At 36.5% G+C, this 22,701-nt stretch overlaps 1 protein-coding gene across 1 annotated transcript in view; it reads right to left on the bottom strand.

The window, feature by feature from the left end:
- tmem64 (transmembrane protein 64) overlaps positions 1 to 22,701 on the bottom strand; it is a 34,613-nt gene that overhangs the window by 3,930 nt on the left and 7,982 nt on the right. The gene's annotated exons all lie outside the window — the stretch shown is intronic.

The raw sequence follows: 22,701 nt of genomic DNA on the forward strand, positions 1-22,701 counted from the left end.
CAAAGTGAGTCTTGTCCCGGCCAGAACGGCCTACTTCCTGTTCCTGTAGCCAGCCTCATGGCGAAGTACACCACTTGGACCAGATGCTAGTCTGTAGAGGAAACAATCAATCTCAGGTATTAAAAAGGTGAAAGATACAGCGAAGACATCTGTGTTTTTCGACCTTTATTTCAGAGATTGATCATTTCTCTCACAGATTAGTGAATAAGCTATAACCTCTAAGTGGTGTCACGTTTCTCTTAACTAATCTAAAAAATAAAAATAAAAAGTTAACAAGTTTAAAGCGCCAGGCTGCCGTAGATTATTGAATCTTACAGTTCCACCTAGCTCAGTCTCTTGTTTCGTATCACTACATTACTCTATAGAACGGTGTTTCAGTCTCCTTGGCCTGGAACATCCCAGGACTGATGAAATGACCTTGGTACAGACAGACTGCAGGTATTATGCTTACTGTTCCCGAGCCTAGCAGATATTGGTGGGGAGGGGTAGGGCTGTGGAGGTCACAAGATTTAGTCAGCCGGTGATTGTCAAGCAAATAACTGGTCGGTCTCAGGGTAATTGACCGTTAATTAACATAAAACACATTTAGCATTTCCTGGCTTCCACACACAGCCTACAAGCCACCGATACAGACCTTTGGAACATCTACATTTTAATAAGTCTAATAAATCCATGTAATATAGTCTACACCATCACAATAAATCCATGTAATATAGTCTCCCTACACCATCACAATAAATCCATGTAATATAGTCTCCCTACACCATCACAATAAATCCATGTAATATAGTCTACACCATCACAATAAATCCATGTAATATAGTCTCCACCATCACAATAAATCCATGTAATATAGTCTCCCTACACCATCACAATAAATCCATGTAATATATCCTACACCATCACAATAACTCCATGTAATATAGTCTACACCATCACAATAAATCCATGTAATATAGTCTCCACCATCACAATAAATCCATGTAATATATCCTACACCATCACAATAACTCCATGTAATATAGTCTACACCATCACAATAAATCCATGTAATATAGTCTACACCATCACAATAAATCCATGTAATATAGTCTCCCTACACCGTCACAATAAATCCATGTAATATAGTCTCCCTACACCATCACAATAAATCCATGTAATATAGTCTACACCATCACAATAACTCCATGTAATATAGCCTACACCATCACAATAAATCCATGTAATATAGTCTCCCTACACCATCACAATAAATCCATGTAATATAGTCTACACCATCACAATAACTCCATGTAATATAGTCTACACCATCACAATAAATCCATGTAATATAGTCTACACCGTCACAGTAAATCCATGTAATATAGTCTACACCATCACAGTAAATCCATGTAATATAGTCTACACCATCACAATAAATCCATGTAATATAGTCTACCTACACCATCACAATAAATCCATGTAATATAGTCTACCTACACCATCACAATAAATCCATGTAATATAGTCTACCTACACCATCACAATAAATCCATGTAATATAGTCTACACCATCACAATAAATCCATGTAATATAGTCTACCTACACCGTCACAATAAATCCATGTAATATAGTCTACACCATCACAATAAATCCATGTAATATAGTCTACACCATCACAATAAATCCATGTAATATAGTCTACACCATCACAATAAATCCATGTAATATAGTCTACCTACACCATCACAATAACTCCATGTAATATAGTCTACCTACACCATCACAATAAATCCATGTAATATAGTCTACACCATCACAATAAATCCATGTAATATAGTCTACACCATCACAATAAATCCATGTAATATAGTCTACACCATCACAATATATCCATGTAATATAGTCTACACCATCACAATATATCCATGTAATATAGTCTACACCATCACAATAAATCCATGTAATATAGTCTACCTACACCATCACAATAACTCCATGTAATATAGTCTACACCATCACAATAAATCCATGTAATATAGTCTACACCATCACAATAAATCCATGTAATATATCCTACACCATCACAATAACTCCATGTAATATAGTCTACACCATCACAATAAATCCATGTAATATAGTCTACACCATCACAATAAATCCATGTAATATAGTCTACCTACACCGTCACAATAAATCCATGTAATATAGTCTACACCGTCACAATACATCCATGTAATATAGTCTACACCATCACAATAACTCCATGTAATATAGTCTACACCATCACAATAACTCCATGTAATATAGTCTACACCATCACAATAAATCCATGTAATATAGTCTACACCATCACAATAAATCCATGTAATATAGTCTACCTACACCATCACAATAAATCCATGTAATATAGTCTATACCGTCACAGTAAATCCATGTAATATAGTCTACACCATCACAATAACTCCATGTAATATAGTCTACACCATCACAGTAAATCCATGTAATATAGTCTACACCATCACAATAAATCCATGTAATATAGTCTACCTACACCATCACAATAAATCCATGTAATATAGTCTACCTACACCATCACAATAAATCCATGTAATATAGTCTACACCGTCACAGTAAATCCATGTAATATAGTCTACACCATCACAATAACTCCATGTAATATAGTCTACACCATCACAGTAAATCCATGTAATATAGTCTACACCATCACAATAAATCCATGTAATATAGTCTACCTACACCATCACAATAAATCCATGTAATATAGTCTACACCATCACAATAAATCCATGTAATATAGTCTACACCATCACAATAAATCCATGTAATATAGTCTACACCATCACAATAAATCCATGTAATATAGTCTACACCATCACAATAACTCCATGTAATATAGTCTACACCATCACAACAAATCCATGTAATATAGTCTACACCGTCACAATAAATCCATGTAATATAGTCTACACCATCACAATAAATCCATGTAATATAGTCTACCTACACCATCACAATAAATCCATGTAATATAGTCTACACCATCACAATAAATCCATGTAATATAGTCTACACCGTCACAATAAATCCATGTAATATAGTCTACCTACACCATCACAATAAATCCATGTAATATAGTCTACCTACACCATCACAATAAATCCATGTAATATAGTCTACACCATCACAATAAATCCATGTAATATAGTCTACACCATCACAATAAATCCATGTAATATAGTCTACACCATCACAATAAATCCATGTAATATAGTCTACACCATCACAATAAATCCATGTAATATAGTCTACCTACACCATCACAATAAATCCATGTAATATAGTCTACACCATCACAATAAATCCATGTAATAGTCTACACCATCACAATAAATCCATGTAATATAGTCTACACCATCACAATAAATCCATGTAATATAGTCTACACCATCACAATAACTCCATGTAATATAGACTACACCATCACAATAAATCCATGTAATATAGTCTACCTACACCATCACAATAAATCCATGTAATATAGTCTACCTACACCATCACAATAAATCCATGTAATATAGTCTACACCATCACAATAAATCCATGTAATATAGTCTACACCATCACAATAAATCCATGTAATATAGTCTACACCATCACAATAACTCCATGTAATATAGTCTACACCGTCACAATAAATCCATGTAATATAGTCTACCTACACCATCACAATAAATCCATGTAATATAGTCTACACCATCACAATAAATCCATGTAATATAGTCTACACCATCACAATAAATCCATGTAATATAGTCTACCTACACCATCACAATAAATCCATGTAATATAGTCTACACCATCACAATAAATCCATGTAATATAGTCTACCTACACCATCACAATAAATCCATGTAATATAGTCTACCTACACCATCACAATAAATCCATGTAATATAGTCTACACCATCACAATAAATCCATGTAATATAGTCTACACCATCACAATAAATCCATGTAATATAGTCTACACCATCACAATAACTCCATGTAATATAGTCTACACCATCACAATAACTCCATGTAATATAGTCTACACCATCACAATAAATCCATGTAATATAGCCTACACCATCACAATAAATCCATGTAATATAGTCTACACCATCACAATAAATCCATGTAATATAGTCTACACCATCACAATAAATCCATGTAACATAGTCTACACCATCACAATAAATCCATGTAATATAGTCTACACCATCACAATAAATCCATGTAATATAGTCTACACCATCACAATAACTCCATGTAATATAGTCTACCTACACCATCACAATAAATCCATGTAATATAGTCTACACCATCACAATAAATCCATGTAATATAGTCTACACCATCACAATAAATCCATGTAATATAGTCTACACCATCACAATAAATCCATGTAATATAGTCTACACCATCACAATAAATCCATGTAATATAGTCTACCTACACCATCACAATAAATCCATGTAATATAGTCTACCTACACCATCACAATAAATCCATGTAATATAGTCTACACCATCACAATAAATCCATGTAATATAGTCTACACCATCACAATAAATCCATGTAATATAGTCTACACCATCACAATAAATCCATGTAATATAGTCTACACCATCACAATAAATCCATGTAATATAGTCTACACCATCACAATAAATCCATGTAATATAGTCTACACCATCACAATAAATCCATGTAATATAGTCTACCTACACCATCACAATAAATCCATGTAATATAGTCTACACCATCACAATAAATCCATGTAATATAGTCTACACCATCACAATAAATCCATGTAATATAGTCTACACCATCACAATAAATCCATGTAATATAGTCTACCTACACCATCACAATAAATCCATGTAATATAGCCTACATCATCACAATAAATCCATGTAATAGTCTACACCTTCACAATAAATCCATGTAATATAGTCTACACCGTCACAATAAATCCATGTAATATAGTCTACACCTTCACAATAAATCCATGTAATATAGCCTACACCATCACAATAAATCCATGTAATATAGTCTACACCATCACAATAAATCCATGTAATATAGTCTACACCTTCACAATAAATCCATGTAATATAGTCTACCTACACCATCACAATAAATCCATGTAATATAGTCTACACCATCACAATAAAACCATGTAATATAGTCTACACCATCACAATAAATCCATGTAATATAGTCTACACCATCACAATACATCCATGTAATATAGTCTACCTACACCATCACAATAAATCCATGTAATATAGTCTACACCATCACAATAAATCCATGTAATATAGTCTACACCGTCACAATAACTCCATGTAATATATCCTACACCATAACAATAAATCCATGTAATATAGTCTACACCATCACAATAAATCCATGTAATATAGTCTACACCATCACAATAAATCCATGTAATATAGTCTACCTACACCATCACAATAAATCCATGTAATATAGTCTACCTACACCATCACAATAAATCCATGTAATATAGTCTACACCATCACAATAAATCCATGTAATATAGTCTACACCATCACAATAAATCCATGTAATATAGTCTACCTACACCATCACAATAAATCCATGTAATATAGTCTACCTACACCATCACAATAACTCCATGTAATATAGTCTACACCATCACAATAAATCCATGTAATATAGTCTACCTACACCATCACAATAAATCCATGTAATATAGTCTACCTACACCATCACAATAAATCCATGTAATATAGTCTACACCATCACAATAAATCCATGTAATATAGCCTACCTACACCATAACAATAAATCCATGTAATATAGTCTACCTACACCATCACAATAAATCCATGTAATATAGTCTACCTACACCATCACAATAACTCCATGTAATATAGTCTACACCATCACAATAAATCCATGTAATATAGTCTACCTACACCATCACAATAAATCCATGTAATATAGTCTACCTACACCATCACAATAAATCCATGTAATATAGTCTACACCATCACAATAAATCCATGTAATATAGCCTACCTACACCATAACAATAAATCCATGTAATATAGTCTACACCATCACAATAAATCCATGTAATATAGTCTACCTACACCGTCACAATAAATCCATGTAATATAGTCTACACCATCACAATAAATCCATGTAATATAGTCTACCTACACCATCACAATAAATCCATGTAATATAGTCTACCTACACCATCACAATAAATCCATGTAATATAGTCTACACCATCACAATAAATCCATGTAATATAGTCTACCTACACCATCACAATAAATCCATGTAATATAGCCTACACCATCACAATAAATCCATGTAATATATTCTACACCATCACAATAAATCCATGTAATATAGTCTACACCATCACAATAAATCCATGTAATATAGTCTACACCATCACAATAAATCCATGTAATATATTCTACACCATCACAATAAATCCATGTAATATAGTCTACACCATCACAATAAATCCATGTAATATAGTCTACACCATCACAATAAATCAATGTAATATAGTCTACACCATCACAATAAATCCATGTAATATAGTCTACACCATCACAATAAATCCATGTAATATAGTCTACACCATCACAATAAATCCATGTAATATAGCCTACACCTTCACAATAAATCCATGTAATATAGTCTACACCATCACAATAAATCCATGTAATATAGTCTACACCATCACAATAAATCCATGTAACATAGTCTACACCATCACAATAAATCCATGTAATATAGTCTACCTACACCATCACAATAAATCCATGTAATATAGTCTACCTACACCTTCACAATAAATCCATGTAATATAGTCTACACCATCACAATAAATCCATGTAATATAGTCTACACCTTCACAATAAATCCATGTAATATAGTCTACCTACACCATCACAATAAATCCATGTAATATAGTCTACACCATCACAATAAATCCATGTAATATAGTCTACACCGTCACAATAAATCCATGTAATATAGTCTACCTACACCATCACAATAAATCCATGTAACATAGTCTACACCATCACAATAAATCCATGTAACATAGTCTACACCATCACAATAAATCCATGTAATATAGTCTACCTACACCATCCCAATAAATCCATGTAATATAGTCTACCTACACCATCACAATAAATCCATGTAATATAGTCTACCTACACCGTCACAATAAATCCATGTAATATAGTCTACCTACACCATCACAATAACTCCATGTAATATAGTCTACACCATCACAATAAATCCATGTAATATAGTCTACACCATCACAATACATCCATGTAATATAGTCTACACCATCACAATAAATCCATGTAATATAGTCTACACCATCACAATAAATCCATGTAATATAGTCTACCTACACCATCACAATAAATCCATGTAATATAGTCTACCTACACCATCACAATAAATCCATGTAATATAGTCTACCTACACCATCACAATAAATCCATGTAATATAGTCTACCTACACCTTCACAATAAATCCATGTAATATAGTCTACACCATCACAATAAATCCATGTAATATAGTCTACACCATCACAATAAATCCATGTAATATAGTCTACACCATCACAATAAATCCATGTAATATAGTCTACCTACACCATCACAATAAATCCATGTAATATAGTCTACACCATCACAATAAATCCATGTAATATAGTCTACCTACACCATCACAATAAATCCATGTAATATAGTCTACCTACACTATCACAATAAATCCATGTAATATAGTCTACACCATCACAATAAATCCATGTAATATAGTCTACACCATCACAATAAATCCATGTAATATAGTCTACACCATCACAATAAATCCATGTAATATAGTCTACACCATCACAACAAATCCATGTAATATAGTCTACACCATCACAATACATCCATGTAATATAGTCTACCTACACCATCACAATAAATCCATGTAATATAGTCTACCTACACCATCACAATAAATACATGTAATATAGTCTACACCATCACAATAAATCCATGTAATATAGTCTACACCATCACAATAAATCCATGTAATATAGTCTACACCATCACAATAAATCCATGTAATATAGTCTACACCATCACAATAAATCCATGTAATATAGTCTACCTACACCATCACAATAAATCCATGTAATATAGTCTACACCATCACAACAAATCCATGTAATATAGTCTACACCATCACAATAAATCCATGTAATATAGTCTACACCATCACAACAAATCCATGTAATATAGTCTACACCATCACAATAAATCCATGTAATATAGTCTACACCATCACAATAAATCCATGTAATATAGTCTACCTACACCATCACAATAAATCCATGTAATATAGTCTACCTACACCATCACAATAAATCCATGTAATATAGCCCACACCATCACAATAAATCCATGTAATATAGTCTACCTACACCATCACAATAACTCCATGTAATATAGTCTACACCATCACAATAACTCCATGTAATATAGTCTACACCATCACAATAAATCCATGTAATATAGTCTACACCATCACAACAAATCCATGTAATATAGTCTACACCATCACAATAAATCCATGTAATATAGTCTACACCATCACAATAAATCCATGTAATATAGTCTACACCATCACAATAAATCCATGTAATATAGTCTACACCATCACAATAAATCCATGTAATATAGTCTACACCATCACAATAAATCCATGTAATATAGTCTACACCATCACAACAAATCCATGTAATATAGTCTACACCATCACAATACATCCATGTAATATAGTCTACCTACACCATCACAATAAATCCATGTAATATAGTCTACCTACACCATCACAATAAATACATGTAATATAGTCTACACCATCACAATAAATCCATGTAATATAGTCTACACCATCACAATAAATCCATGTAATATAGTCTACACCATCACAATAAATCCATGTAATATAGTCTACACCATCACAATAAATCCATGTAATATAGTCTACCTACACCATCACAATAAATCCATGTAATATAGTCTACACCATCACAACAAATCCATGTAATATAGTCTACACCATCACAATAAATCCATGTAATATAGTCTACACCATCACAATAAATCCATGTAATATAGTCTACACCATCACAACAAATCCATGTAATATAGTCTACACCATCACAATAAATCCATGTAATATAGTCTACACCATCACAATAAATCCATGTAATATAGTCTACCTACACCATCACAATAAATCCATGTAATATAGTCTACCTACACCATCACAATAAATCCATGTAATATAGCCCACACCATCACAATAAATCCATGTAATATAGTCTACCTACACCATCACAATAACTCCATGTAATATAGTCTACACCATCACAATAACTCCATGTAATATAGTCTACACCATCACAATAAATCCATGTAATATAGTCTACACCATCACAACAAATCCATGTAATATAGTCTACACCATCACAATAAATCCATGTAATATAGCCTACACCATCACAATAAATCCATGTAATATAGTCTACACCATCACAACAAATCCATGTAATATAGTCTACACCATCACAATAAATCCATGTAATATAGCCTACACCATCACAATAAATCCATGTAATATAGTCTACACCATCACAATAAATCCATGTAATATAGTCTACACCATCACAATAAATCCATGTAATATAGTCTACCTACACCATCACAATAACTCCATGTAATATAGTCTACACCATCACAATAACTCCATGTAATATAGTCTACACCATCACAATAAATCCATGTAATATAGTCTACACCTTCACAATAAATCTATGTAATATAGTCTACACCATCACAATAAATCCATGTAATATAGTCTACACCATCACAATAAATCCATGTAATATAGTCTACACCATCACAATAAATCCATGTAATATAGTCTACACCATCACAATAAATCCATGTAATATAGTCTACACCATCACAATAAATCCATGTAATATAGTCTACACCATCACAATAAATCCATGCAATATAGTCTACACCATCACAATAAATCCATGTAATATAGTCTACCTACACCATCACAATAACTCCATGTAATATAGTCTACCTACACCATCACAATAACTCCATGTAATATAGTCTACCTACACCATCACAATAAATCCATGTAATATAGTCTACACCATCACAATAAATCCATGTAATATAGTCTACACCATCACAATAACTCCATGTAATATAGTCTACCTACACCATCACAATAAATCCATGTAATATAGTCTACACCATCACAATAACTCCATGTAATATAGTCTACCTACACCATCACAATAAATCCATGTAATATAGCCTACACCATCACAATAAATCCATGTAATATAGTCTACCTACACCATCACAATAAATCCATGTAATATAGCCTACCTACACCATCACAATAAATCCATGTAATATAGCCTACACCATCACAATAAATCCATGTAATATAGTCTACCTACACCATCACAATAAATCCATGTAATATAGTCTACCTACACCATCACAATAACTCCATGTAATATAGTCTACACCATCACAACAAATCCATGTAATATAGTCTACACCATCACAATAAATCCATGTAATATAGTCTACACCATCACAATAAATCCATGTAATATAGTCTACCTACACCATCACAATAAATCCATGTAATATAGTCTACCTACACCATCACAATAAATCCATGTAATATAGCCCACACCATCACAATAAATCCATGTAATATAGTCTACCTACACCATCACAATAACTCCATGTAATATAGTCTACACCATCACAATAACTCCATGTAATATAGTCTACACCATCACAATAAATCCATGTAATATAGTCTACACCATCACAACAAATCCATGTAATATAGTCTACACCATCACAATAAATCCATGTAATATAGTCTACACCATCACAATAAATCCATGTAATATAGTCTACACCATCACAATAAATCCATGTAATATAGTCTACACCATCACAATAAATCCATGTAATATAGTCTACACCATCACAATAAATCCATGTAATATAGTCTACACCATCACAACAAATCCATGTAATATAGTCTACACCATCACAATACATCCATGTAATATAGTCTACCTACACCATCACAATAAATCCATGTAATATAGTCTACCTACACCATCACAATAAATACATGTAATATAGTCTACACCATCACAATAAATCCATGTAATATAGTCTACACCATCACAATAAATCCATGTAATATAGTCTACACCATCACAATAAATCCATGTAATATAGTCTACACCATCACAATAAATCCATGTAATATAGTCTACCTACACCATCACAATAAATCCATGTAATATAGTCTACACCATCACAACAAATCCATGTAATATAGTCTACACCATCACAATAAATCCATGTAATATAGTCTACACCATCACAATAAATCCATGTAATATAGTCTACACCATCACAACAAATCCATGTAATATAGTCTACACCATCACAATAAATCCATGTAATATAGTCTACACCATCACAATAAATCCATGTAATATAGTCTACCTACACCATCACAATAAATCCATGTAATATAGTCTACCTACACCATCACAATAAATCCATGTAATATAGCCCACACCATCACAATAAATCCATGTAATATAGTCTACCTACACCATCACAATAACTCCATGTAATATAGTCTACACCATCACAATAACTCCATGTAATATAGTCTACACCATCACAATAAATCCATGTAATATAGTCTACACCATCACAACAAATCCATGTAATATAGTCTACACCATCACAATAAATCCATGTAATATAGCCTACACCATCACAATAAATCCATGTAATATAGTCTACACCATCACAACAAATCCATGTAATATAGTCTACACCATCACAATAAATCCATGTAATATAGCCTACACCATCACAATAAATCCATGTAATATAGTCTACACCATCACAATAAATCCATGTAATATAGTCTACACCATCACAATAAATCCATGTAATATAGTCTACCTACACCATCACAATAACTCCATGTAATATAGTCTACACCATCACAATAACTCCATGTAATATAGTCTACACCATCACAATAAATCCATGTAATATAGTCTACACCTTCACAATAAATCTATGTAATATAGTCTACACCATCACAATAAATCCATGTAATATAGTCTACACCATCACAATAAATCCATGTAATATAGTCTACACCATCACAATAAATCCATGTAATATAGTCTACACCATCACAATAAATCCATGTAATATAGTCTACACCATCACAATAAATCCATGTAATATAGTCTACACCATCACAATAAATCCATGTAATATAGTCTACACCATCACAATAAATCCATGTAATATAGTCTACCTACACCATCACAATAACTCCATGTAATATAGTCTACCTACACCATCACAATAACTCCATGTAATATAGTCTACCTACACCATCACAATAAATCCATGTAATATAGTCTACACCATCACAATAAATCCATGTAATATAGTCTACACCATCACAATAACTCCATGTAATATAGTCTACCTACACCATCACAATAAATCCATGTAATATAGTCTACACCATCACAATAACTCCATGTAATATAGTCTACCTACACCATCACAATAAATCCATGTAATATAGCCTACACCATCACAATAAATCCATGTAATATAGTCTACCTACACCATCACAATAAATCCATGTAATATAGCCTACCTACACCATCACAATAAATCCATGTAATATAGCCTACACCATCACAATAAATCCATGTAATATAGTCTACCTACACCATCACAATAAATCCATGTAATATAGTCTACCTACACCATCACAATAACTCCATGTAATATAGTCTACACCATCACAATAAATCCATTATTTATTTTAGACTGGTCTAAAGAAACATGATATGAAGAAAATGTAGTCTATTTCAGAAGAACAGAATAGTTTACTCTGAGTTGTCCTCATGTTAGGTCCTGATCTGGCTGTCCCATATGGCTGTGGGCTACATACACTGAGTTGTCCTCATGTTAGGTCCTGATCTGGCTGTCCCATATGGCTGTGGGCTACATACACTGAGTTGTCCTCATGTTAGGTCCTGATCTGGCTGTCCCATATGGCTGTGGGCTACATACACTGAGTTGTCCTCATGTTAGGTCCTGATCTGGCTGTCCCATATGGCTGTGGGCTACATACTCTGAGTTGTCCTGATGTTAGGTCCTGATCTGGCTGTGCCATATGGCTGTGGGCTACATACACTGAGTTGTCCTCATGTTAGGTCCTGATCTGGCTGTCCCATATGGCTGTGGGCTACATACTCTGAGTTGTCCTGATGTTAGGTCCTGATCTGGCTGTGCCATATGGCTGTGGGCTACATACACTGAGTTGTCCTCATGTTAGGTTCTGATCTGGCTGTGCCATATGGCTGTGGGCTACATACTCTGAGTTGTCCTGATGTTAGGTCCTGATCTGGCTGTGCCATATGGCTGTGGGCTACATACTCTGTGTTGTCCTGATGTTAGGTCCTGATCTGGCTGTGCCATATGGCTGTGGGCTACATACTCTGTGTTGTCCTGATGTTAGGTCCTGATCTGGCTGTGCCATATGACTGTGGGCTACATCCTCTGAGTTGTCCTCATGTTAGGTTCTGATCTGGCTGTGCCATATGGCTGTGGGCTACATACTCTGAGTTGTCCTGATGTTAGGTCCTGATCTGGCTGTGCCATATGGCTGTGGGCTACATACTCTGTGTTGTCCTGATGTTAGGTCCTGATCTGGCTGTGCCATATGGCTGTGGGCTACATCCTCTGAGTTGTCCTGATGTTAGGTCCTGATCTGGCTGTGCCATATGGCTGTGGGCTACATACTCTGTGTTGTCCTGATGTTAGGTCCTGATCTGGCTGTGCCATATGGCTGTGGGCTACATACTCTGTGTTGTCCTGATGTTAGGTCCTGATCTGGCTGTGCCATATGGCTGTGGGCTACATACTCTGTGTTGTCCTCATGTTAGGTCCTGATCTGGCTGTGCCATATGGCTGTGGGCTACATACTCTGTGTTGTCCTGATGTTAGGTCCTGATCTGGCTGTGCCATATGGCTGTGGGCTACATCCTCTGAGTTGTCCTCATGTTAGGTCCTGATCTGGCTGTGCCATATGGCTGTGGGCTACATACTCTGTGTTGTCCTGATGTTAGGTCCTGATCTGGCTGTGCCATATGGCTGTGGGCTACATACTCTGAGTTGTCCTGATGTTTGGTCCTGATCTGGCTGTGCCATATGGCTGTGGGCTACACTAGTTCATTTATCAGACTAGATTGGCTTAGTATTCCGTGGCGTTATTTGTTACAATGAAAGATACGACTGAACAAAGGTTGATGGTCAATACGGCTGCATGATACGACTAATGATGATTTGAAGAGAAAAGTGTCTTGAAAAGGTATGAGCTTTGCTTAGTTTTTTTTTGCGCAGGCTGTACACACTACATCAGTCTCTCATTCACAATTTGACAAACACTTGCTACGGCGGCATCCCCTTTGTGTTGGCGTAACGTATCCCCCCCCCCTCCCCCCCCCCCAAAAAAAATCCATGCCTTTTGTGGCCAGGGGCCTTTACACCCTTCTCCCTGAGCCCCATCACATGATCCGGTCTTTCTCACAGGCTACAAGTGAAAACAGACACATCCAATGCCGAGGTGCATACTGAAGATATTGGAACAACTGTCCACATTTATTTTTTGTCAGCCAACTAGATGAGTAGGCCTAACGTACAGCAAAAACACCAGCCTATCTCCATCTACTATCCCCCATAGTACAAAAGTCAACCAATTCTATTCTGTTTCACAAAATAAATATTTCCAAACATAGTCTGGGACAGTTGTGGGATGCGATAGATCCCAAGTTAATACAACCAATAGCATAAAACTAGCATTTTACACAATATGACTGACGCAACCAATCAGAAAGGTTAGCTTTAAATGTGCACATGGCAGTAGGCTAGAAGGGCAAATGTTCCATTAGCCGGAAAACACCATTATAAAAAAGTCACCACAAATGTGATTATGCACGTAATGAACAGTTCACCGAAGTGTTTTGCTTTACATTCCAAGTCAAATCGCAATTGCAACATTTGGTTAAACACGAGGCCTAGATTGTTTGCCCATATCCTGCAGCCCTACGTGGCAGTGTCGACCTCTAACGAGTGCAGGAAATCCAGAAAATTATTTTGGGTTGCAGTTGAATTGAACAGTATAAAACACTCAGAATGGATAAAGATCCATTGAAATCACTTGTTTTGTGTTGACACTCTAGGGCACATTTTGAAGTTTTATTATTCAATAACACAAAATACCATCATACCGTCTAATCTTTTTAAAATACAGTGATGTGGCATTTTGGCTATGTCGCCCAGCCCTAGTAGGCCCAGCCCTAGTAGGCCCAGACCTAATGACATATATAGGATAGATCTCTAGTATACTAACAGAAGTGTCTCAAGGATAGACCTTCCTAAATCAACTATACACTACAATTGGCTCAGTTGTAAGCCAATCTATCACTTAGCGACTAATGTAAACCGGTTAAATTGTCTGGGATTGAATTAATGACTAACTACTAGTCTATATTGTTCCAACCAGCAGCAGGCGTCTACTACAAGATAGCAACCCTCCAGATTCCCGACAAACCTTGTTCCCTTCAATCTACCACTCCAATGTTGAATTGCTATATTGTAATTACTTCACCACCATGGCCTATTTATTGCCTTACCTCTCTTATCCTAACTCATTTGCTCACATTGTATATAGACTTATTTTTTTGTATGTTTGTTTTACTCCATGTGTAACTCTGTGTTGTTGTTTGTGTCGCACTGCTTTGCTTTATCTTGGCCAGGTCACAGTTGTAAATGAGAACTTGTTCTCAACTGGGCTACCTGGTTAAATAAAGGGTTAGGGTTATATATATATAAATACCTGGTTAAATAAAGGGTTATAGATATAAATACCTGGTTAAATAAAGGGTTATATAAAAATAAATACCTGGTTAAATAAAGGGTTATATATATAAATACCTGGTTAAATAAAGGGTTATATATATAAATACCTGGTTAAATAAAGGGTTATATATATAAATACCTGGTTAAATAAAGGGTTATATATATAAATACCTGGTTAAATAAAGGGTTATATATATAAATACCTGGTTAAATAAAGGGTTATATATATAAATACCTGGTTAAATAAAGGGTTATATATATAAATACCTGGTTAAATAAAGGGTTATATATATAAATACCTGGTTAAATAAAGGGTTATATATATAAATACCTGGTTAAATAAAGGGTTATATATATAAATACCTGGTTAAATAAAGGGTTATATATATAAATACCTGGTTAAATATAGGGTTATATATATAAATACCTGGTTAAATAAAGGGTTATATATATAAATACCTGGTTAAATAAAGGGTTAGGGTTATATATATAAATACCTGGTTAAATAAAGGGTTATATATATAAATACCTGGTTAAATAAAGGGTTATATATATATACACCTGGTTAAATAAAGGGTTATATATATAAATACCTGGTTAAATAAAGGGGAAATAAAATAAATTAAAATGTTTGCTGATCTGTAAGAAATCTTTACCACTATATTCTGATTATACCTATCCAGAACCATCAGATCAGCAAACATAGTAGGGGAACAGCGTTTATTCTTTATCACAAGTATCCGCTACTTGTACAATGGTGTGATTTGGAAGCGTCTGTCTGTTCAACAGTGTGGAGGGTCAAAGAGCCGTCTCGGCTCGGCTCCTGTCCCGGGAGGGACGTTGTAACCTTTGGACAGACAGAGAACGTCACCCCAAGGGCGATTCCATGCATAGACCATATTCGTTTTTTGGTATCTCAATTTGTTCTGGTAAACTTCATTGGGAGGAAGGATGTTTGACATCCATTATCCATTATCATTGAGAAAATCATGATGAATGTGGTTATTTTAGACTTATACATGCCTCCTGGAAAGACCCTATGATCTGTGTACAGTACATGATATTGATAACATGGTTGTCAATATACTCCTTAGTGTGCTCACATTCATTTATTCAACATAATTATCAATATCTCAAAAGAAAGGTACGCTTTTTGGATTTCGTTCATTTTAAGAAATATATATATAATATAATAAATATAATATACATTGCTCTCTGCTAATTCAGGAGGTATGATCCATCTACTGGAGGCTCTCTGCTAATTCAGGAGGTATGATCCATCTACTGGAGGCTCTCTGCTAATTCAGGAGGTATGATCCATCTACTGGAGGCTCTCTGCTAATTCAGGAGGTATGATCCATCTACTGGAGGCTCTCTGCTAATTCAGGAGGTATGATCCATCTACTGGAGGCTCTCTGCTAATTCAGGAGGTATGATCCATCTACTGGAGGCTCTCTGCTAATTCAGGAGGTATGATCCATCTACTGGAGGCTCTCTGCTAATTCAGGAGGTATGATCCATCTACTGGAGGCTCTCTGCTAATTCAGGAGGTATGATCCATCTCCAATAGGCTCTCTGCTAATTCAGGAGGTATGATCCATCTACTGGAGGCTCTCTGCTAATTCAGGAGGTATGATCCATCTACAATACGCTCTCTGCTAATTCAGGAGGTATGATCCATCTACAATACGCTCTCTGCTAATTCAGGAGGTATGATCCATCTACAATACGCTCTCTGCTAATTCAGGAGGTATGATCCATCTACAATACGCTCTCTGCTAATTCAGGAGGTATGATCCATCTACAATACGCTCTCTGCTAATTCAGGAGGTATGATCCATCTACAATACAGGAGGTATGATCCATCTACAATACGCTCTCTGCTAATTCAGGAGGTATGATCCATCTACTGGAGGCTCTCTGCTAATTCAGGAGGTATGATCCATCTAGGGGAGGCTCTCTGCTAATTCAGGAGGTATGATCCATCTACAATACAGGAGGTATGATCCATCTACTGGAGGCTCTCTGCTAATTCAGGAGGTATGATCCATCTAGGGGAGGCTCTCTGCTAATTCAGGAGGTATGATCCATCTACAATACGCTCTCTGCTAATTCAGGAGGTATGATCATCTACTGGAGGCTCTCTGCTAATTCAGAAGGTATGATCCATCTACAATACGCTCTCTGCTAATTCAGGAGGTATGATCCATCTACAATACGCTCTCTGCTAATTCAGGAGGTATGATCCATCTACAATACGCTCTCTGCTAATTCAGGAGGTATGATCCATCTACAATACGCTCTCTGCTAATTCAGGAGGTATGATCCATCTACAATACGCTCTCTGCTAATTCAGGAGGTATGATCCATCTACAATACGCTCTCTGCTAATTCAGGAGGTATGATCCATCTACAATACGCTCTCTGCTAATTCAGGAGGTATGATCCATCTACAATACGCTCTCTGCTAATTCAGGAGGTATGATCCATCTACAATACAGGAGGTATGATCCATCTACAATACGCTCTCTGCTAATTCAGGAGGTATGATCCATCTACTGGAGGCTCTCTGCTAATTCAGGAGGTATGATCCATCTAGGGGAGGCTCTCTGCTAATTCAGGAGGTATGATCCATCTACAATACAGGAGGTATGATCCATCTACTGGAGGCTCTCTGCTAATTCAGGAGGTATGATCCATCTAGGGGAGGCTCTCTGCTAATTCAGGAGGTATGATCCATCTACAATACGCTCTCTGCTAATTCAGGAGGTATGATCATCTACTGGAGGCTCTCTGCTAATTCAGAAGGTATGATCCATCTACAATACGCTCTCTGCTAATTCAGGAGGTATGATCCATCTACAATACGCTCTCTGCTAATTCAGGAGGTATGATCCATCTACTGGAGGCTCTCTGCTAATTCAGGAGGTATGATCCATCTCCAATAGGCTCTCTGCTAATTCAGGAGGTATGATCCATCTACAATACGCTCTCTGCTAATTCAGGAGGTATGATCCATCTCCAATACGCTCTCTGCTAATTCAGGAGGTATGATCCATCTACAATACGCTCTCTGCTAATTCAGGAGGTATGATCCATCTACAATACGCTCTCTGCTAATTCAGGAGGTATGATCATCTACTGGAGGCTCTCTGCTAATTCAGAAGGTATGATCCATCTACAATACGCTCTCTGCTAATTCAGGAGGTATGATCCATCTACAATACGCTCTCTGCTAATTCAGGAGGTATGATCCATCTACTGGAGGCTCTCTGCTAATTCAGGAGGTATGATCCATCTCCAATAGGCTCTCTGCTAATTCAGGAGGTATGATCCATCTACAATACGCTCTCTGCTAATTCAGGAGGTATGATCCATCTACAATACGCTCTCTGCTAATTCAGGAGGTATGATCCATCTACAATACGCTCTCTGCTAATTCAGGAGGTATGATCCATCTACAATACGCTCTCTGCTAATTCAGGAGGTATGATCCATCTACAATACGCTCTCTGCTAATTCAGGAGGTATGATCCATCTACAATACGCTCTCTGCTAATTCAGGGGGTATGATCCATCTACAATACGCTCTCTGCTAATTCAGGAGGTATGATCCATCTACAATACGCTCTCTACTAATTCAGAAGGTATGATCCATCTACAATACGCTCTCTGCTAATTCAGGAGGTATGATCCATCTACAATACGCTCTCTGCTAATTCAGGAGGTATGATCCATCTACAATACGCTCTCTGCTAATTCAGGAGGTATGATCCATCTACAATACGCTCTCTGCTAATTCAGTAGGTATGATCCATCTACTGGAGGCTCTCTGCTAATTCAGGAGGTATGATCCATCTACAATACGCTCTCTGCTAATTCAGTAGGTATGATCCATCTACTGGAGGCTCTCTGCTAATTCAGGAGGTATGATCCATCTACAATACGCTCTCTGCTAATTCAGAAGGTATGATCCATCTACAATACGCTCTCTGCTAATTCAGGAGGTATGATCCATCTACAATATGCTCTCTGCTAATTCAGGAGGTATGATCCATCTAGGGGAGGCTCTCTGCTAATTCAGAAGGTATGATCCATCTACAATACGCTCTCTGCTAATTCAGGAGGTATGATCCATCTACAATACGCTCTCTGCTAATTCAGGAGGTATGATCCATCTACTGGAGGCTCTCTGCTAATTCAGGAGGTATGATCCATCTCCAATACGCTCTCTACTAATTCAGGAGGTATGATCCATCTACAATACACTCTCTGCTAATTCAGGAGGTATGATCCATCTACAATACGCTCTCTGCTAATTCAGAAGGTATGATCCATCTACAATACGCTCTCTGCTAATTCAGGAGGTATGATCATCTACTGGAGGCTCTCTGCTAATTCAGGAGGTATGATCCATCTACAATATGCTCTCTGCTAATTCAGGAGGTATGATCCATCTACAATACGCTCTCTGCTAATTCAGGAGGTATGATCCATCTACAATACGCTCTCTGCTAATTCAGAAGGTATGATCCATCTACAATACGCTCTCTGCTAATTCAGGAGGTATGATCCATCTACAATACGCTCTCTGCTAATTCAGGAGGTATGATCCATCTACAATACGCTCTCTGCTAATTCAGGAGGTATGATCCATCTGCTAATTCAGGAGGTATGATCCATCTGCTAATTCAGGAGGTATGATCCATCTGCTAATTCAGGAGGTACGATCCATTTTAGGAGCACAACGAACACAGTGAATGTGAAAATGGTTTCAAAAAGGGAACTCCCACTGCTTTATGATTTGCTGAATCCTAAAGGAGGGCTATGATTGGATAATGACCCTATAATGTCAATTTCTATGTAGGCCCACTGTGGGAGTTGGACATGTTTGAGGGGTATATAAAGAGTATATATTTGAGCAATATGCCAAAAAATAATACAAATCTAAATATATATATTTTTTAAAATGTTGAATAACTGAATGTGAAAAAAAATGTATTTCACAATCTAGACACTCCATATGTTATAGACACTCCATATGTTATAGACACTCCATATGTTATAGACACTCCATATGTTATAGACACTCCATATGTTATAGACACTCCATATGATATAGACACTCCATATGTTCGAGCAACACTATAAGGAGAACAACGACAACAAGATGTAGTCTTGTACATCATGTACGGTTCACAGACCACAGGGTCTTACAGGAGGCATTTTTAGGTCTAAAAAAGGCCACTCATCATGATTCTCTCTTGAAAAAAAAATGTTAATCAAATGTAAAAAGGAAAAAGTCCAAACATCCTGAAGTTACTGTGAAAATTGCCAGAAGAAATTAGAGATACCGAAAAGATTTCCGGGCTACGCTGGCATGGAATTCACCCCCTTCCTTCCCAGCCATGGAAGCTGTATTTAAATAGACTCAGAGTGCTGATAGTGGAATCAGTTACACCTTTTAGATTACAGTGCATAAGATTATATGGGGGGGGGGGGGGGGGGTTGATCCTATATCAGCACTCCTACTCATGGGACGCGATAACCTTTTGGACAGGGAACTTCCAAATCCAACATCACAGTGTCCCTGTCCCAAATGGCATCCTATTTCCTACATAGTGCACTACTTTGAAAAGTATGACCTGCTGCTGACTGGTTGGAAGCTACAATCCTATACGACTCACTCAGCCAGCATCCCAAACGGTACCCTATTCCCATGTTAGTACACTATGTAATGAATTGGGTGCCATTTTTGGACGGTCACAACGAGTGGCGCAGCGATCTGAGGCACCACTACTTGACCCGGGTTCGATCCCAGGCTGCATCACAGTCGGCCACGACTGGTTAGAGGAGGGTTTAGCAGGCCGGGATTTCCTTGTCCCATCGCGCCCTAGCGACTCCTTGTGGCGGGCCGGGCACCTGCAAGCACACTTCGATCGCCAGCTGTTTCCTCCGACACATTGGTGCTTCTGGCTTCCATTATTCCATTATAGCATTATTCTCAAGAAGCAGTGCGGCTTGGCAGGGTCGTGTTTCGGAGGAGCGGCTCTCGACCTTCGCCTCTCCCGAGTCCATAGGGGAAATGCAGCGATGAGTCAAGACTAACTACCAATTGGAAAACACAAAATTGGGGAGAAAACGGGGTAAAAATATTATAATAATTCCCTTGTTATGTCGAGAAAAAATATGTTTTGTGGAGATCGAGAGAAAATGCATCATCATTAATTTGTTGAGATGAATGATCCCCACCTCATCAAGGAGCCCTGTGATCACAATGCACTCGTGAGGTATTTAAGCCCTGAACGATGTCTATTTGACCTTTTATTGGCCTAACATAAAGGCCTAACAAGCAGCTCCGTCCCCAAGACAACATGCAATCGTATGAAAGGAACAACGCAACTAACTTGGCTAGTCTTGTGAGCTAGCAAGTTCGGTAGTCTTGTGAGCTAACTAGCAAGCTAGCTTGTTATCTATGCTGATAGATTGCATAAATGATGTGTATGATTTAAAAA

Source organism: Oncorhynchus mykiss, chromosome 18, assembly GCF_057628025.1.
Source record: "Oncorhynchus mykiss isolate SJ-2025 chromosome 18, ASM5762802v1, whole genome shotgun sequence".
NCBI lineage: Eukaryota > Metazoa > Chordata > Actinopteri > Salmoniformes > Salmonidae > Oncorhynchus > Oncorhynchus mykiss.